Raw genomic sequence first — 20,004 nt, 5'->3', positions numbered from 1 at the left:
TTATTTTAGGCTGCCCCTCAAACACGTTACACCAAGTTTTTATGCAGACTGGCAGTTTTCTCCATAAGAAACACCAGTGGCTAAAGCCCAGCTGCTTCCCAGCACGGGCGTGTGCTGCCTGTGCTCAGCAGCACCTGCACCCACCCTGCACAGCCCAGGGAAGGGCTGCACAAACGGGCTGGGTCTGCTCTGCACACAGAGCCTGGTGAGGTGGTGGCCTCACAAGTGGGAGAGGGAGCCTACATCTTGACTTGGAAAGGTTTTAGTTGGAAAACATCCCCATTTCTGTTTCAAGTACAAAAGTGATAAACAGAATAAAATTAATCTAAACATGAAAATACAATAAAAGTAATTCTCCACGTCTGACCATCTGTCCTGACCTTGACTGAAAGAGAAACCAACTTTGTACAGCTGTGGTCATTAAGCTCAACATGGCAAAGACCTGAAAGCTTAAAATGATTCAACACATTTCTGATAAAAAGGCAGCCTTGCTCTTGAAGAAAGAGTAAGGGTGTTGTGGATTTTATCTATCTTTTTTTTTTTTTTTTTGATAGATGGAATACTCATTATTATTGGGAATTGTTTCCCAAGAGTCAGCATGTTTCTTGCAAATAAGTGAAATATTTAGGCGTTTGCCAATTAACAGGGCTTTTGGAAATGCTTCCTATTTGAAGAAAAGAAGCAGATTGCAATACACAGAAGTTATCCAAGAGGATACTCTAGACAGATGCACCAGAGATGACATCTGTCTTGTCATCAGTAAAAATGATACAGAGCATATTGCTAAGTTATTCAGCAATTTCCAAAGAATCCTCTTTAATGCACAATAAGAAACAGATCCTGGTTGTCTTTTCATGGATGTCAGACTTAAACAAAAACACGGAACGCACTTGCAAGCATTGGTGTGAAAGGGAACTTTCAAGTACAGGCCTATTAACTGAAACATTCTGCTATAAGATATCAAAAGACTGCCTATTTGCCACAAACTGCACAAAGTTGTGGTCATTTTTCTTAGTGGCAGTAAGTGGTTTTAATGCAAGTAATGGAATTTAAAACCAGAAAGTCCTTATTACAATCCAGAGTGCCCTTTGTCCTTTGATAATGAACACCATATTAGTGCATTGAAGAAAATCCAAAACCTTAAAATGGGATATGTTGTTTCAGCGCTTAGAACAAAACTTTACTACTGAAAGTTGATTGCATCTCCTTGCATATAGACAAAAATCTAAAACCAAGTTCCAAACTCTCAGTTATGTCAGCAGTAAGAGTAAAATGAAGATGGACAAACATAAAATAAATTAGAAAAATATGCCAAAAAAGTTATAAACTTTTTTTTAAAGTGTGATATTTGGTAGAAATCTATTATATTTGTTGTATTAAAAAAAGATAGTAGGGGAATAAAAGGAGGGAAAGGTTAGGCCAGGCAAAGCAAGGGACTGTAATGCCTGAAATGCATCCAAGGGGCTGCTGGAACTAAATGTATTTCAATTTTAACTGCTCTCACCATAAAACTTACTTAGTAAAAAAATGAAATCAAAATCCTAAAATTAAAAAAATTATTTCAGCTAGAAATGCTGATCAGGGAAATTCCATTTTTGGCATGGGTAAAATTGATTACCATCATAAAATAGGACAGTATTTATTTATACAGTATGCATGGCATTCAATAAAATCTAAAGTCTCTTGTATCCAAAATGTAACACGAAGGTTTAAAGCATATTTCCCAAGTAAACACGCTCTATGATACAGAAAAATAATAAGGTTAACAAATTTTCCTCTCCACCAAATCAATGGATAAGGAGTACTCCTGAGATCAGAAACTTCAGTTAAATTATTTCTCTGTTTGCAATCAACTTACCCATATGCTCTGCTCTGGACCATACAGACAAACCCATCACTGTGGAGTTTCTTCTGGTGATGTAAAGTGCTGTCAGGTGGGGTTAGGATACACCCACTCTGAATGAAGGAAAAAAAAAAGTTTTTAATCAGCCAAGTCCTTCTTCTCCTTAATTAAACATGAACACACCATACTTATTTTGTGATCAGTTTGCTATTACGGACATAACCCAAACTGGTGAGGAACCAAACTAGGTTATAACAGCAAAACAGCAAAAACATTGTTCAATTATCAGTTAAAGATTGAGAACACCTTTACAAGAGTAGAATAAAGATATTGGGGAAAAAAGTCTTTTTGCCCCAGAATTTTGATTTTGTTAAAATGTGAAAAATGCTGTGGCTTATTGCAGGTCAGAAGGAGTTAGCATTTGTTATAGATCTGGCCTTTTGAATATTAAGCATTAAAAAAACCTGGAAACTGTAAATACTGATTAGCTTAAGAAATGGAAAATGTGAATAGTGAGAAACTCAAACTGGTTTCAGATGAAAAGTCGGATCTAGAATTATTAATGAATGTATATTCTCTTTTATTTTGTCTACTTCACTTCTAAATCAGGCAAGTAGAAGGCTGTTCATTCCATCTATTTCCAGATTATTGCAGTGCTGCAGCATCTCACCAAATAGGAAAACTTCCCTTCATTTCAGTTTTTACTGCTCTCCTGATTGAATTCATCGCCAAAGCTTCCACTACCCAAAAAGCTGTGTACCAAAGGCTGCCAGAGGTGCACAGAGGGACTGGAGTGGAGCCAAAATCCCACTGTAGCACACAAAACTGCCTTGCAGGGAGTGTTGCCACAGTCTTTGCCATTGTTTTCTAAAGGACTAAAGTTGCTAAGGAGAAACTGAGTGATTTTGGGAACAAAATTCCATTTAATTGTGGTGAAATCTCATTTGAATGCTCCCTGGATTGTGTTTAAGTTTCCCATCAGCAGTACCCTGCTGTGGAGGATGACAGAGTTATGGGGAATAAATGTCACATTTCCCTCAGGTTATCTGTGTGACACTGGAATGAAGTCAAAGGAGGCTGCTGAGGCAGAAACACACACACAGACATGGGAAAAACCATCTGGCCTGGGAAGTGGGAGCTCACCTGGTGCCCTGTGGGCTGGCCAGGTTATTACAGCAAAGAGCACAAACTGCATCAGAGATGGATTGAATCCTTGCACATTCCCAGCTCCAAGGGAGGAGAGCAGTGACAGAGGTGCAAGAAAAGACAGGGATCCAATGGAAATGCAGGAGGCACAGGCTGGAGAGCAGCTCTCCCTGGTCCAGGGTGATGCTGGGGACACCTGCCTGCCCCACCAGGTCAGTGTCCAAGCAGGGAAAGGTCTCCTTTCCCTGGAATGCTGTGCCCTGCAGGCACATACTGCTGTGGTTACAGGACATTCTCTCCAAGTCACTGCAACCAGTTGCTGCCATGGCTGCCAGAAGGAATAGTGCCTGGAGGTGAACCTTTTTAATAAAAGTGAATAATAAATTATGGGTGGCAATATGGAAAAAATGGGCATGAGAGGAAGGACAGGAAGCCACGTTATTCCATCAGCTGCAACCCCAGCAACGAGGAGAGAATTGGATGCAGCTTGCCATTAATGACCGAAGCTCTTATGTATTTAACAAAATGTTATTTAGTGGAAGATAACATTCTTCTACCACCATCTGGTTTGCTGAAAATAATGTGTAAATCTCTGAAGATTTACAATAAAGAGATAAAGCAATGTTTATGGATGTCTGTGAATTAAAGAGTGTCTTTGATTCTCCTTGCAATATGATGCCATCTTGCCTTGACAAGATTTTTAAGTGGTTGTATAATTTTCAGTATTATTCTTAATGGAGGATGTGTACAAGCTCCCTGAAGAGATTACAGTCTGCATAAGCAATGGACAATAATAGTGCCTGTAGGAACTAACATTTCTTTATAAGCAGTTGAAATATTTATTGCTAATCAGCTCTATATGGCTTTATAGCAACTTGAAAGACAAGCCAGCTCTGCACAGACACCAGTAAGGGTATGAGACAGCTCTCTTGTCATCAGCAAAATGATATACAGCAAACTATTGGATAATTCAACTAGAAATGCTCGGAGATCACCTTTGCAAAATATGAAACAGAACCCTGAGTTTTTCTTTGATGTTAAGGTTTTACAGAGCAACAATAATGTGCTCTGGATGAAGAGGGACATTGCTTTGATAAAATACATGATATTCAGTCCTACATATATTTTCAGCCTTGGAACACTGCATTCTCTTTACAAGACTATATTTTTTAGTGCTATGGACACTTCAGAAGAGCAAAAATGTGATGCATAATAAAGTTGTGACACACAGAAGAGTAGTAAAAGACTAGTCCATATTTCCTGGCCCCAGCCAACTGACAGGGTTAAAAAGGTTAATACCCTGACACAGGACACCAGCAGCTACTGTTGTATGGGGAATTCTTTTATTTTTTTATGTTACTTGTCATAAGAAAAGGAAGGGAATATCTTAAAGCTCTTTAACTCAAGCCAAACATCTTCAAACAAACAACTTTAAAAAATTCAGATCTGAGGGAATTTTCATTTATTTTCCTGTGTAGTTTAAAGCCCAGTGCTGGTTGAAAAAAACCCAATCTTCTAAAGCAACTATAAGATATTATTGTATGTTTTAGATGATAGTAATAATCTATAGTGCTGTCTTTTAATGAAATGTTAGCTAGTGGATTTGTTTTCATGCACATGACTGCTTGCATAGTCACTTTTCTCCTTTTAAATTTAAAAAAAAAGGTCAAGAAATTAAACAAAAATGTTAAAATGCTCAGATTGAAATTTAAAATATAGAATAAAAATACCTATTTATATTTATGAGCCTAATGTCTGTTTAATTCAATGGGATTTAGGTGCATAAATAATTTCAAAAATCTTGAGGGGACTTACATTTATGTATTCATGAATACTTAAAATCAGAAAGTAGCTGTATAAATTCTCTTTTTTCAGTATTATATAATATTAACTTTGCATAAACTTTGAAAAATCCTAGTTAGTGCAATTTGCCCCTTGTAGGGGAGATTTCAGTGGTGTATTCAGTGAAATTTTCACTGGAACTTATGAGCATTTGGCTTCAGAGACACAGCATTAACAAGGATGCCTTTTCAAAGAGAAATTCCAGCCACTGGTCTGGTAACGATATAGTCTTTATCTCCAAAAAACAGACTAAGAATATTTATGCTTGAGGAAAAGACCTGCCTGTGTAAAAGAATGTTCAGTTTTTCTGTATTCACATTTATAGGATATTTTGCAAGACACACTGGAATATTTTATTGGAGCTGAAAATAGAGCCATCATAGCTGAGCCTGCTTAACCCATTTTCACTGCAGAAACCTTATTATTATTATACCTGTTCACAGAATTCAAGAAAGGGCTTTTAAAAATGTTTGCTCATTTTTCATTTGGGGGCTTTATTTGCTTTTGTTTTGTTTTTAATCAGTCTTAAAACATCTGCTTTATCTGAAGAAAAACATTCACATTTTGACAGTATTTTACAGAAGGCATTTTAAACTTCTAATTCAGGTCCCAGTTTACAAGGGAAAACCTTTTCTCTCTCACATGCTAAGGTGATATGGATTTTTAACGTGTGTTCTTGCATCTCTTTTACATTTAGTTGCAAACCTCCATATTATGCAGAGACCCAGTTGTCTGAGCAACAACATATAGTGCCATACACAAAGCTGGGATGATGCCTGCCAGGGTATTCTGCAGCTCCCTGTGCATCCTCTACCCTGACAGATCATGGCTGGGAGGGTAATTTATCACTCACGAGAAATATTGCTTCTTTTCCCAACAGTAAAACAACAACTGCTAATTATTATTTCATCCTCAATCACATTTCCATAAGGGACTGGGAGAAAAATCTCTAAGGAGTAGCATTATGAAGAATCTGATCCAAAACTGCAAAGAATTGCAAAGATAGCTGTCCTGGTGGAAGACAAAATAAGGACTGGTGAGCTCCCAGCATTTCTGGGGCAGGACACTCAGGGAGCTGTGGGGTGAGGCTGGGAGCCTGTGGGAGTAGGACCCTCCAACCAGGCCCAGCAGGATGAGCCCAGGGTTGGGCTGGCCCCAGCAGGATGAGCAGCTCTCAGGGCTTCCCTGGCCCCAGAAGGATGAGCAGCTCCCAGAGCTTCCCTGGCCCCAGCAGGATGAGCAGCTCTCAGGGTTTCCCTGTCCCCAGAAGGATGAGCAGCTCCCAGAGCTGGGCTGGCCCCAGCAGAATGAGCAGCTCCCAGAGCTGGGCTGGCCCGGGGGCAGGGGAGCCCTGTTTGCACAACACTTCATCTCAGTTAAGAAATCTGCCAAATCCAAGATCTCAGGGTCCACGGCAAAGATAATCCTTAGACCAAATAAGCGAGCACGGCTAATTGAGATTTGACAATGCGGCATTATTCACTTCAAGTATAAATTATAAACATTGTCTATTTATTCTGACTTGTACCTTCAGCATAGTTCAAGATATTGAGATCCTGGGAGCAGCTTCTGTGTGACTGAGCTAACTAGAGTACAGTCCTTGTTAATGATGCGGAAACCAACCTGAACAAAAATCAAGAACTGCTTAAGCTTTAAGCTGACACTCCAGCCAAGCCAAATATTTTCAGCTACGTAGCTACATTGCTGCTCTGATTTTTTTTTTTTTTCCCATGATATGTCTTTATCTGCAGGTCACCCAGCTCTCAGGCCAGTTCCCATTTTATGAGTGGAGGTGAAAGAGCAGGTTAGGTAGGAAGGTGTTTATCTCTTGTGCTCTCTGCCAGATACTTGGTTTCTGTTCCTGCTGCGGTTAATATTTGGTTCATCTTTGACTTCTTCTCTTCAATCTAATTTTAAAGTCACAGAGATAATAAATCTGAGATTAGACAGTTTTGGTACGGAAAACTACAGAATTAATTTTAAAGTTAATTTAGTTTTGGTGGTAGTCATTCAAGGAAACTGTATTTCAAGTAACAGGCTGTTTTTATAAAATATAATTTTTGTTGTTTTTACTAGATGAAAGATAAAGTACACAAGCTACATTTTCTTAAGTAAAAGCAGCAGTAAATATTAACAAAAAGTAAATCTAGCAACAACTACTCACTGTCTCTTGCAGTACCATAAGTTCATGGGGATTTTATTTCCCAGGTTAATACATTTTGCTTCTCTTGGGACTGAGGGACCCTATTATCTAAAATTGTTGTGGATGGGAGAAGAAATGGTGCTTCTGCAGCCTTGCAAGCATCATCTTGATTTGTGCGGAGATGAGGACAACAAACCCCTCTTCCAAAGAGAGATTTTGGGTGTTTCATCTACCTGTTTTTGTCCAGTCTCTTTAACACTAAAAGATCAAAAGAAAGTACTATGGAAATGGGGAGTGTATTACTCCAGGCCTGGTGGGAAGGCCAAAGCTTCTGCATTAGTAGAAGAGGATTGTAAAAGTAGAAAACTGTAAAAAGGGTTTAAAAGCTGACTTCCCCCTGCTTGCTGGAGTTTGGCACAGAAAATACAGGACTGGTAGAGAGAGATCTTTTAAAAACTATTTTTCATTTTATATCAGTTAAAAATAGTCCCTGTAAATTTTATAGTAAATTTTATTCAGCTGAAAATCCCTAGCTCGTTACCAATGCCTTTGGAATTAGTCACTGTCACAGCAAATTAGGAAGGGAAGGTGAGCTGGAGACTTACCCCATGCAGCTCGTGGGAGCAGGACTGGCACGAGGAGCTCCATGGTTCGGAGACTAAGGAGCCAATTCCAGAAACTGAATTTTTACTATGTCAAAGTGATCCTATGTGTATGTATTTAAGAGTCAGGGAAGCCAAAGCAAGCAAATTGAAGAGTTAATGCAAAGGCAGATTTAAAGCAAGCAGCAATGTACCATTACAGCTATCCAGGCTCCCTGCAGATTATTGCCACACAGAGAAATTATGCCTTGTGGTTTCCTGACATGTTCTTTAGTGCATGATCAGGCTCCAAATGACTCTGGCCACATGATGTCAAAAGCAAACCTTCTAAAATACGCTGTGACCTGCAAAAGGCTCTTGGTCCCCAAGGAACCCACCAGCCTCGTGCACGCCTGGTGCACACGGGGAAATGGCAGCCCTTACAATATCTGCAGGGGCAGGGGCTCCCTCAGGTTTTCATCCCATGCTTTCCCTCTCCAGGTTTCCTTGTCTTGGAAGTCCTGAGCCCTGCACAGGCTGCTGTGAGCCCAGCTCATCCTGCCTGTGGTGAGGGAGAAGAACGATTGCACATGGTGGTGACATGGGCTTCCCCTCCTCTTGCACCCAGTATTCCTGGCATCCTCAGCAACACATTACACTGTGATTTAATGGAGTGGGGAAGAATATTTTTACTATTTTTACCTCATCAGAAGGGTTTCATATTGGTTTTCCTTGTTTTATGGACTACTTGCAGTAAAGAGTTGTGGGTGACACGGTGTCAGCGTAGGGCAGGAAAGCCCTCACCTTGGCAGCAGGTGGAACTGAGCCTGTCCCGAGGCTGCTGGCAGGTGTGACCAGCCACCCTCCTTCCAGGTACTCATTCCAGAGCACCTGGGGAATGGCCTGGCCAGCCTCCCCTCCCCAGTGTGCCCACTGGGACATCCCAGCTGCCAGACACTGCTGGGAGAAGGGAGTGCACTCTGAAATTGATGGGTTTGAGTTGCAATACTTTCCCCTTCCTTTCTGTGATAGATGTTCCTTAGGAGCATATTTTGATCACACTTGCATTAGGGGAACATGAGAATGTAGTGCAGAAAAAGTAGAAAAGGGCAGAGGTTGGGACATTGTTGGCTCCTTCTGGCAGTGGTGCTTGCTCCATTCCCTCAACAGGTTCCCTGCAGAAGGGAACAGAAGGTACTGCCTGTGCTCTCTGGGGACTGAGCTTTTTAAAGCAAGATTCTGGTATTTACCCATGTCCCAGTGCTGAGGTCATTGTGCAAATCCACGTATCAGAAAAAGAGAAAAAAATAAAAAGAGGAAAAAACTCCAAACATTTGGTTTCAGAGCCCGCAGATTCCCCAAGGCTGCATGTTTAAATTGCAGGATTCTAAATTTTAATTTGTTTATGGATCTTTAAAAGTGCAAATTACCCCTGAAAGTAGCAGATACTTCAGTGCTCAGAACATCTCCAGCCATGGCCATTCTGCCTGGGAGGAGAGGAGGAACCTGGACAAGCCTTGCAGTGGTACAAAATGAGAAAGAAGGACAAGGAAAGAGAGAGCATAAACATATCATCCCTAATATGCTGGGGTTGTTAAAAGAAATCTCATATAAAAGATATAGAAAACATTATACTGTTATTAAATTATTTTATATATAGATACACACATTACACTGTAATTAAATTCTTTTATATTAAATTAATAAAACCTTATACTGTAATTAAATTCTTTTATATATAGATACACACACAATGTTACTAAATTATTATTCTGGATTAGGTATTTATGTACTTCACTTGTTACTATCCAGTAAAAATGAGAAGAAAATTAACCCTGCAGAATTAACATCTAAAATAAAATTTTATGGTTTCACTTGAATTAATGTTGCTACAGAAACTAAGCAAAGCCAAAGGTTTCTGACACAACACTCATGTAACTGCTACAAGAGTGGAAAAGAAATGTCAACCTGAAATGCTGTTATTTGCCTTGCCAGCTTTAAGCCCTGGATTTTGTGGGCTGGTACTATTCAAACGTGTTATTTCTTTTTAATTATCATGCCAAGAATAATGTTTTTTCCCTGATAGAACACACTCTTGCCCAGGGAAGGAAGAACTCTTTGTTACATGTATATTTACTTTCTCACACACAGTGAAGACATTTAAGCTCAGCAAAATTCCTAGGGAAGTGCTTCAGAGGACATGCATTTAGAAATCTAGTTTGCTGTCGTTTTTACTGGGGAGGGACACATATCAGTGAAAGAATAAAGCACATTATAAAGGTACTACTTGAAAAATATAAATAGATGGTTCAAAACACACCTCCATACCAGCTTCTGAGAAGAAAATTAACTCTACCCCAGCCCAAATCAGCACATAAACAAAATTCAGGGGAAGTTTAAAGAGGATTAAATGCAAATTCCTCTGTAGAAATGAAGCTTGCCTATATCAGAACTTAAAAACCATCAAAACTAGACCTTGGCTAGTTATTCCTGATCGATGTTTCAATGACAGTCACAGCCCCTCTGGTTAAAAAATGCTTTCCAATTTAACTTCAGCCCTTTTTCCAAAACATTTATTTTAAAATCCCCTCTTACCTCTATGAAAGTATGGCCCATCTCAGGGACTGCTGAAAAGCTACTGGCATTGGGCAATATTCCACACACTTGTGTGTGATAATTACTGTTCACCTGACCCATGTTACCAATCCCTCCCCAGACTGGAGAGCCCCTAAGTCAGATACTAGATCCAAAGTAATCAGACATGGAATTGCAGAGCAAATATTTTGCCAGGAACGTATTTACAGTCTTTTTTTCTTCTTACCGCTATGCCCAATATTATTAATTAATATTAATAATTTCTAAATATCTTTTGTGACAGTTTGAATGAAGTATCTGGTTGCAAACACCAAAATAAATTCAACAGACTTATTCAAATCCTTTCTCACAGAGTATTCACCCTTCTTTATTTAAAGAGTATGCTGGGAATAAAGTGGACTTTGGGCAAAGCAATCCCCGTTGGAGACTGGAGAGCATTCCATTAAGGGGAAGTGTCTCCAGGAGGCACAGGAGCAGAGGCTATGCGTGATCTGCAGTGGCAGTTGTAGGAAACCTCTGGAAAAGCGTCCCCAGTCCCTCCCTGTGCCTGCAGGCAGCAGGAGCCAAGGGCAGCCTTGCCTGAGGCAGCTCCTGCCTCTCCCCAGGTGATTTCCATCCCTCCCTCCTGCTGCTCCATGCAGGGCACACAAGGGATGTCACCTGTCCACAACTTGCTGGGCTGTGCCTGGGTACCTGCATGCTCCTGTGCACCAATTTCCTTCCCCAAAGCCTCTTTCTGTCATATGTCCACCCCCTCCTTGAGTATTCTCATTTTAGAATAATATAAAGTTTTAAGTAATCTTTTTTGGTTTTTTTTTTTAGGCTTTTTTTCAGACTCAGTCAGGAAACTCGGAAGTGGGCAGGAGTTAAGCATTTTTGATTCTAATAAAATTTGAAAACAGCACATCTTCCAGAGTACTCATAAAAGTAAGCAGGAATTAGGTTTTGGAATTCTTTACAGATGTAAATTCTTTAAAATTCTTTTCATAACCTTACACATTTCAGCAGTGATCCAAGAGAAGTAGAAAAAACAAGTGGCAATATAATACTACAATGTAATATAAAAACAGAGATTAATAGCAGGAAGCTATGGGCTGCTCCATCTGAGATTGCGTGGGGAAGTCTTTGGAACTATTTTAAGTGACTCCAGCTTTTTTATTTATGAGAAGTACTTGAATGTTGACATTGAAAGCAAGTTTTGCAAATTCTCAAATACAGAATCTACAAGTACAGTAAATAAAGGAAAATGCTGTGAGATTAGAATCAACAACAAATCCCCCAAACTTTCAATCTTTAACATAAAATGACTAATGGATGAGAAAGTGACTTTCAGTTTAGATAACAAGAGCCAGCTCTTCAGATCAAATAAATGTACAAAAGGAAAACCAGAGCCCTGTTTCTAGCCTGTGAGAAACAGTAAAACTCTACTGACTGCAAAGGAGAAGAAATGAACCCCTTGAAGTAGACAGCTGCAGAAAAGCGAAAGCCTTTCAGACAATGAAAAAAATTCATAATTTGACTCATTGCTGTCAAAATGCAGAGAATTGAGAGAAATGGGAACTGACAATATTGCCTGCAGAAACATCACAAGTGTTCTAATGGGGCTTAAGTAGCAAGAGCAGAGTCACTTCCTAAACTGCCAAAAGATATTCAATATAAACAATTCAGTCACTCACTCAAAAATTCAGTCAATCCATGCTGCAATCTTAAAACTTAACAGTGAATGAAAAGGCTGTTGTACTCTGGAGCAGAGTGTTTATGTTAATCACATGGATAGTTATTTGCACCTTCCTTTGCTCTGCTTTATTGTTCAAAGCAATATTTTTTTCCCAAGAAGACAATCCTTAATTACATTCTGCCTTTGTTCATGGTATCTCTGTTACCAAAACCAGCATGGAATTATAGATTTTTAAAGCCAGAAAGAGCCATTACAACACAGATCATATTTTTCATACAGTGGTTCATGCCTCTGGAACTGCATTTTGCAGGTTCAACCTAAACTTGTCTTTTAGAAAGTTATCCAAATTTGAACTCATAGTGGTAGAAAACCTACCACATCCTTTGACTGTCTGTTTCAAATGCCCATTGTTACAATTCCATGCTCACAATTCCTATATTTGAAGAAAAAAAAAAGATAAATAATAAAAAACCCCTGATTTTATGTTCTTGGATCTAAGACAGAGTAAGGCCTGTTTATTGGCAGCAAAGAGCACCTCTTCCTATTAGCGTGCTAAACATGAGGTTACAGGTCTGAGAAACTTCTTCACAGAGATAAATGAACACCTGAGAAAACACAGGCTTGTTAAAAAATGAAGGTGCATGGCTCTACTATGTGGCCCTGTGCCAACAATATGAAAAAGCAACTCCCAGCACCTGCACGTGCACGTACAGGTTTTGATTTTAGCAGATAAGTGAGGGTGCATGCCACCTATTAAAGTGCTGGAGAAAAGCTTTGATCCCATTGACATCTCCTATATGTGTGTGCTTGTGTGTATAGGTGTACCTATTATATATATTGAAAGGTATTTTAATTATTCATGTAGGAGCCTTTTTTTAGATGCCATTTTGTTTCCTGCAGGTTTTTGTGTTTATCACTCAGTGATACCTGGGATGACTGAGAAGTTGAGCAAGAGGGAAGGCCCATGTTTTGTAATTTTATATGCTTTATTGAGCAAAGCACCTGGAATGAAATACTGCCTCTGTCAAAATCAGTGCCAAAACTTCCACCCATTTCAGCAAGGCCAGAATTTCAGGCCCAAGTCAAAAGGTCATCTCAGGTGCTGAAAGGTAAACATCTGCCTCAGCAGAAAAGAAAGTTCCCTCATTGTTGGCTCAGATGCACAGACAAGACAAGGCAAGACACAGCAGATGAGGCCAAAAGCTTTACTTGTCACTCTTCAAAATATGACTTTCATGAGCAATGTCCAGGGCCTGAATATGTGGTTATATCAGAATCCCTAGAAAATTGTTTTTGAAACCTGGAGACTGTGTGAATTGAAGATGTTAATGGGCCTGGAGGTCCCTCCTGCCTCCAACACGTTTGACACCCCAGCTCCTGACCAGCTGCAGCCTGGCCCTGGGCTGTCACTGACCTGTGCTGGACCTGTCCCCAGAGGCTCTCAGGGGACTGATTCCTCTTGTACTGTGGCATATTATGCAGATATTTTCCTATTTTACCTTTCCTCCTATGCTAAGAAGACTGGGTACAGGGAGAGGGCTCCATTTCTGCCAGCCTTGGCAGGCCTGGTCTCTTCTGGCTCAAAGCTCAACTGCACCATTTGGTGGTTGGAGTGCTGCTCCTGCTGGCCACTGTAGCCCAGGAACCAGCTGAGCTCATTCCTCCAGAGACTTAAGACCTTTTTCTTGTCTCCTCTTCCTGCCAGTTCCTGCCTGGAGCCTGCTTAGAATCAGGAACAGAGTCATTTACCTGGGAAGAGCTCAGCCAAACATCCAAGCCAGCAGCAGGGCATGGCAAAACTGAAACTTAAACATTCTCTTAGGCAATCTGCTTTATTTCCCTGTTAGTTAGGCATCCGTCTATTACACTAAATTTCTAAAAGCTTCAGTCATTCAATTTTTAAATGTCTCAAGCAGGAAGGCTTCCACAATGCTTTTTCACACTCTCAGCCCTTATTCCTTGCTCCAGAAGTGCTAATGCAGTTGCTCAGTGTCAAACAATCTGCCAGAACAGCATAAAAACAGAATTCCTTGCCAGGGAAGCCTTAACACAGAGTAAGAAGGAGAAATATTTTCTTCTTAGGGGTGTGATCTTTTTTTTTAATTTCCTGTAGTTAATTATGGGTGTTAACACACTGTATCCACAAGCAGATACAGAAAAGGCAAGACATAGTCAGCTTTTACTGCATATCCAACTGCTCTAGGCACTGAGGCTCTGATTCAGTCAGTGAAGTATGGAAACATATTACTCTCTTTGTAATTTGTTCCTCCATGTCCAATAAATTCCCAACTGTTAGAGTGGGAATAACCCTGGTGAGGAAACCCCTTTCAATGGTCTCTGATCTAAACAGGCAGCAGTGATGCTCTTTCACCTCATTCTTATCTCTTGAGATGTGTTTTGCACATGTGCTCCAATGTGTTTGTGTTTTGGAAAAGGGCACATGGTATTTTTGCTAGCTGACCTTCACCCTGTTCTGGGCTTACCCTGCCCGATGGGTTCCTGGCCACGCTGCTCCAAAGGACAAACTCTGGTTCTCCCTTCCAGGGACGTTGGACACTGCAGGGAAATGAAGATAATCAACTTCACAAAGTAGTACAATGGCTCAATTCAGCAACAGAAAATAGATACACATTTTATCCTTCCAGATTCTTGACTCTTTTCAAGCTCTTCTTCAAGCTACAGGTTTCCTCCCTTTCCCTTGTTGCACCATGCTTTCTTGCCAGGCACCTCTAGCAAAATTTCATTTCTAAGAAGAGTATAATTTCATGGATGCATATAAATTCCTCGTGATACTGAAGCAATGCTGTTAAGGAGAAGGACACAATTAAAGCAGATTCATCAGCCTTGATTTAGAAAGACTTAGTGCAGCATTTTGTCAGGGACCAGAAGACAAAATGCTAAATTATGTTTTTCACTCTGCAGTGTCCTTCTAATCTAATTTACATGTTGGCAGTGGTTACAAATATGGATTTTTAAAGCTAGAAGAATGATCTATGGCCATAAAAACATTTAAGTCAAATGAATTTAATTTTGACCTAATTAAACTCAGTAAAAATATACAGATTAGGTTCAATAGATTCCGAGCTGATTAAAAATTAGGACTGGGGAACAGTAGGATTTTCATTTCTAGGGTCACACTTTCACCACCTTTAAATGGGCTCTCTGTACCTCTGTGGTTTTGAGTTTCAAGAAAGACTCTGTTGTCTGAAACTGGTTAGAACTCCTGTCCTGTTCCACTTGAAGGTTGGCTTTCCCTACACAAAAGGACAATATAGGTCCCATTCCAGACTTATTGAATGTATTTGTGTATAATTGGAGCAAAATGGTGCATTTCAGAATTGGGATGTTAGACTTGAAATATTTTAATATAGCATTTCCTGCTTTTGTTGTTCTGAACTACTATGTTTTTAAAACCAGAAGTTCAAGGTACATGGAAACCAAAGGAACAAATTCTTTTGCCTCTTTCTCCATTTAAAAATTCTCCCTTCCAATGCTCTTCAAACATTTTTTTCTACAATTTCTTTAAGTGTCACTCAAAAGAATTGATTTTTCCATTCTTAAAGGACATTTCTTATAATCCATTATGTTTATTTCCCTTTGGATGAAATATGGTAGTTTCCTGTTAATTCCTCTCCTAATTTCCTAGGATGTGCATTATGTCATCATGGTTTTGTGATTTTTGATGGTGGGAAAATATTTGTCTAGGTCAATTTTATCAGTCTTCTGCATGAGGAAAAGCATCAATTAGATAAACAAGATGTCTCCTTTCCCTAGTGAGAATAACCTTATTTTCCTCAGCTACTGCTAATTACATAAATCTTTCTGTTTTGCAAGTGCCAAGGGTTTTAACATTTGATACAGAGATTTAGATCTCATCACAAAGCCATGTGGAAAAACTGTGTTTGTAGATAGCAGCAAGAACATCAAAACTCAATTAAGCAGCACACAATTCTTTGGCAACAACCAGTAACTTGTGTTCCTAAACCAGAATTACTGACTTTCACTGTCTTGAATTTCATGGAAATATCACAAAGAGATTCTTGAGGCAAACCAAATTAGGCTATGATTGCACTGTAGCTCGAAAAGTAACAAATTAATTGGCAACAGGGGTTTCCATGTTTATTGCCTCTCTATGGCTTCCAGATTAAATTTGTGCATTCAATGAGATTTACTTCCAAAGGTTGTCGCCGTTTTTCTCTGTGAATTTGAGGTTCTAGGTTTACAGTTCCGATCATTACCAACAGATATAAATCTAAGAAAATTAACAAATGTGCCAAAGAAAAAAAGAACAGTTCCATGACCCATATTTGCAGTAAGCAAAGCACCATTCAGCATAACTTTGAGAAAGATAAGGGAATCAGGAGAGAGATCGACAAACTGAAAAGCGAAATGCAGGATGATTTTTTTACTCTGAAATGATTTTTCTGTTCTCCTGGCCAGCTGAAGAGAGAATCTAAACGATGCATTTGGCATCCTGTATCATCACCAATTATGATGTTTGCCTCAGAGTCCTTGCAATGTTTAAGTACATCTTGCATGGAGGGATGCATTCTGCTCCGCTCATTTCAAAGCTCACAGAATATGAGCTGGTACAAAAATGTTGTGTAGCTGCATTAACCTGGCACTGATCCCAGGCTCATCAACCCTGCTGTTTGCACTTCCCAAGTGGGTTAAATTTATACTAATATGCTGCAGAAAGACACTGCTAGCAGAAGTATTTGCTGAGGCAGCTCCAGAAATGACCACTGGCCATTGAAGATTAACGACCTACTCACAAGTGTTTGCAACAGCACTTGCAGAGGAAATACCATGCTCATGCACCCCCCCCAAAAAGGATGGATTGTGTAACCTCTGTGTCATGCATTGTGCAAGATTTAGCTATGACCAAACTGAGAATTTACGTGCATATTTATTTTAAATCTATTTTATCAGATCAGCTGTCCAGTAAGTTAGTGACACAGCAATATTTCTGATGTAACTTCATCTTCTCTGTCTGGGATAACAGCAACAAGACGAGTTAAGAGACTGGAGGATGTCAGAACTATGAATATGTCCTTTTTCACTGACTGCACAAAACTGTTCTGTTCTTTCTGTGTCTAGCCTGGAGCTGAATTCTTTCTGGAGATCACTACTATGCAATCATCATTTTCTGGTGTGGGATTCACTCACTATTGACATATTCCTTTGTCTTTGATAGGTGCACACATATTACCATGTAGATTTTATCTACCATGGGTATTGGTTTCATCTACCATGACACCATCCACAGACTAAAGTCAGCTGATTTATTGCCTCTTTTCTAACTTGTTTTGACTATGGTTAAAGGATTTTCACTCATCTGAATATTTCCTTGCTTTTCCAAGGCTCCCCATTATATTTGTGAAATGTTTGCAATGTCCACGTGCTCTCAGATGGGCTTTAAAGCAGAATAGACACAGCCACTTTGCAGGCTGCATGTATTTTCCCCAAGTTAAGCAACAGTGAGTGTAGAATTACAATTCTTTTAAAGCTTTTGTAGTGTACAAATAGTGCACTGGGGGAACACAAAGCTCCCCATTCACATTTATTACCATCTCTGTGTCATTTCTCACTTACCAGGGCACTTCTTGGTGCATTTTGACAAGCTCTGTGGATTTAAGCATTTTTAAATATTCATTCATCTGCAAAGCAGCAGTTTATCTCTTATTTTCATTCTCTCAATTTGAATTTTCATTAATCTCTCTCATTTTTCTAGGTTAATGCTCATATTCAGAGGCACAAATACCAGGGTTTGTTTGATGAGTTAAATAGTCTCGATGCATGACAGATTTGTTTGATGAAAGTCACCTTCCTTCCTGCCCATGCAATACTTTTCCATATTCAGGAAGCATTTTTAAGAGGAGACAGCATTGAGGTAATTCTGCCCCTGCTTAAATCCCGTGACACTCATATCCGAAACTTAATACATGTAGAGCTGAAAATAAGAGCTCTTTAAAAGCTTTGGAGTTAGGAATTACACACAGGCAGCATTTAGCTTTTTTCTTGACATTTTGTCCTCCTAGCAGATGCAGCAAACAATTCTCTTTACTCTGAGCAATGAAGTGAATGATACAGCACTGCAAGTATGTGCCACACTTTTTCATCTTTTTTTTTTTTCTTTTTTTGGTGAGAAAGCAGACAGTAACTCTGACATATATGGATAGAAAGCTTTAATTTTGACCTGTACAGACAATAGTCTGCCAGATAGTTGGGATACAAATATCAAGGAAGAATGAAAAAAGACAGATACACATGAAATCCTGGCTCCATTGAAGCAGTTGGGAATTTTGCCATTGATTTGAATGGAGCCAGGATTTCATTGCAAAAGCATTGTTCAGCTGTAAAAGTTGTCACTGTTAGGTCTGTACACCCTCACACATTCAGTCCCAAATTCCTGATGAAAAGATTTGTAATTTTTCATATTGCCCAAATATTTTTTTTAACAGCTGACCCTTTCTCTTAAACACAACCTTTTCCTCCAAGACAAGTATTGAATGCTTTTGTTGATTTTAATATGACTTTTAGCAACTTTCCCACATTCCACAAAAACCCACTTGAGCTATTTGCTTCCACTAAGTTCCTCTTCTTGTTCTTCACATTTTTGTTTAAAAATCCCTGTGAACATAACTGAGGCTGACTCAAAGTAATACAGAATCTTGTTGAGCTGTGGCACTTTCTGGATTCTTGACAGCAGTAATACTTTATCATCCTCTTTTGTTCTTGACAATATATGGAGATAAACCACTTATCTACTGCTGTTATCTTTATTATGCCAAACACTCTAGTTACAAACATGAGGGTAGCTGTTAGGGGAACTTTTATGTGGCTCTTTCATTGAGGATTTCTTGCTTGCTATCTATATGGTCAGTGCATCTGCCTGCCCTCATGCCTGACTTTTGGAGAGGTAATGATGTGATTCAAACGGGAAAAAGAAAAGAAAGTAGAGGGCAAATTATGCTTAATATAAAATATTCAATGAGGTAACTAGCAATGACATGACATCATGTGACTGACATTAACCATTATGATGAGTTCACAGAAGAAAATGCTGTTATGTTGTTTAGGACTGTATATTATCTGCTATAAAATAAATATATCACCCAAAGCAAGCAAAAAAACCCCTTATACAAAATAGTAGACATACAACAGAATATTAGTAGAGTGGCAGTGAAGAGAGCTTGGCCCTGGATAAAAGTTGCAGGTCAGAATGCCCTCACCTTCAACAGCCACTGCTCTCCCTGCAGGGTGGGGGAATTTGGAAAGTTTCCCTTTAGAGGAAAACTCATCTTCACAGCAAGATTTATATGAAAATGCCACTGATTTGCCCCACCCTGTACTGAGCCAGACGCAGCAGCAAAGTGGCAACAGGAAATGAGGAAGAAAAGAAACCTTTTTGGTACCTGTTCCTTGAAGGCAGGATGGGAATGGTGGCTTTTATAGCTGCACTGAGGCAGCAGCCAGCCTGCCTGATGCACCAAAGGGAGCTCTGGGGATGTTCTACCCCAGCACCTCCTACCAAACCCAACAGCAGCACTCAGCTTTGGGCCCCAGCTGAATTTCCAGGATCTGTGCTGTGCTTTGCTGTACCTTGACACCAGGGTTCAGCCACGCAGGAGTTTGCAGGACCCCAGCTCCTGCTGAAGATGGAGGAGCAGCTCTTTACAGATGTCAGACAGCTGCTGGGACCACCAGGTCCCATCTACTGCACTGGGTGAGGACGAAGAGTCAGGGGCTCATCTTCCCACTGCTCTGGGGTGCAGTGACTGCTCAGCCTGATGTTCTGCTTGGAAGTTGAGGGTGGTTTTGCCAGCGAGACAACCAAAGGGAAGCCTTTGGAAATGTGCCTCCTAGGTACTTGCTTCTGAGAACAAGTCATGTGAGCTTAATAAACACCTTTAAATGGAGTTAACACTTTCACTGAAAATCTGCAATGGTCCTGGTCCCTGATGGAAGTCTCATTGTGGGTACACCTACAGCTGTCAGGTTTGACATATGAAATCAAGTTAATGTGCTTCAAACTAAATTTGAGGAGAAAGAACATAAAAATTAAACACAATTGATTTAGAATAAAATGGCTACTTTGTAGTTCTTGACCCTTTTATTTATAGTAAATATTTGTCTTGCCTTGGAGTAATTTCTATTTTGAATGTCTGTAATT

General features: G+C 39.7%; 1 long non-coding RNA gene across 2 annotated transcripts in view; it reads right to left on the bottom strand.

Annotated features, from left to right (window-relative positions):
- Positions 1–10,198, bottom strand: part of LOC120514162 — a 35,143-nt gene extending 24,945 nt beyond the window's left edge. The window contains exons 1-2 of one of the 2 annotated variants that reach the window (XR_005630417.1): positions 10,151–10,198; positions 1,859–1,956 (exon numbers count right to left, since the gene is read on the bottom strand). This is a non-coding gene — a long non-coding RNA (uncharacterized LOC120514162). Of the gene's footprint in view, positions 1–1,858; positions 1,957–8,985; positions 9,072–10,150 lie in introns of those variants that run through there. The other variant, XR_005630418.1, reaches the window with a different exon arrangement.
- Between the last annotated feature and the right edge of the window lie 9,806 nt (positions 10,199–20,004).

This window comes from Passer montanus, unplaced genomic scaffold (genome assembly GCF_014805655.1).
Source record: "Passer montanus isolate IOZ18808 unplaced genomic scaffold, ASM1480565v1 scaffold9, whole genome shotgun sequence".
Lineage (NCBI taxonomy): Eukaryota > Metazoa > Chordata > Aves > Passeriformes > Passeridae > Passer > Passer montanus.
Note: the sequence above shows the minus strand (reverse complement) of the source record. Positions and strands in the feature narration are given on the sequence as shown.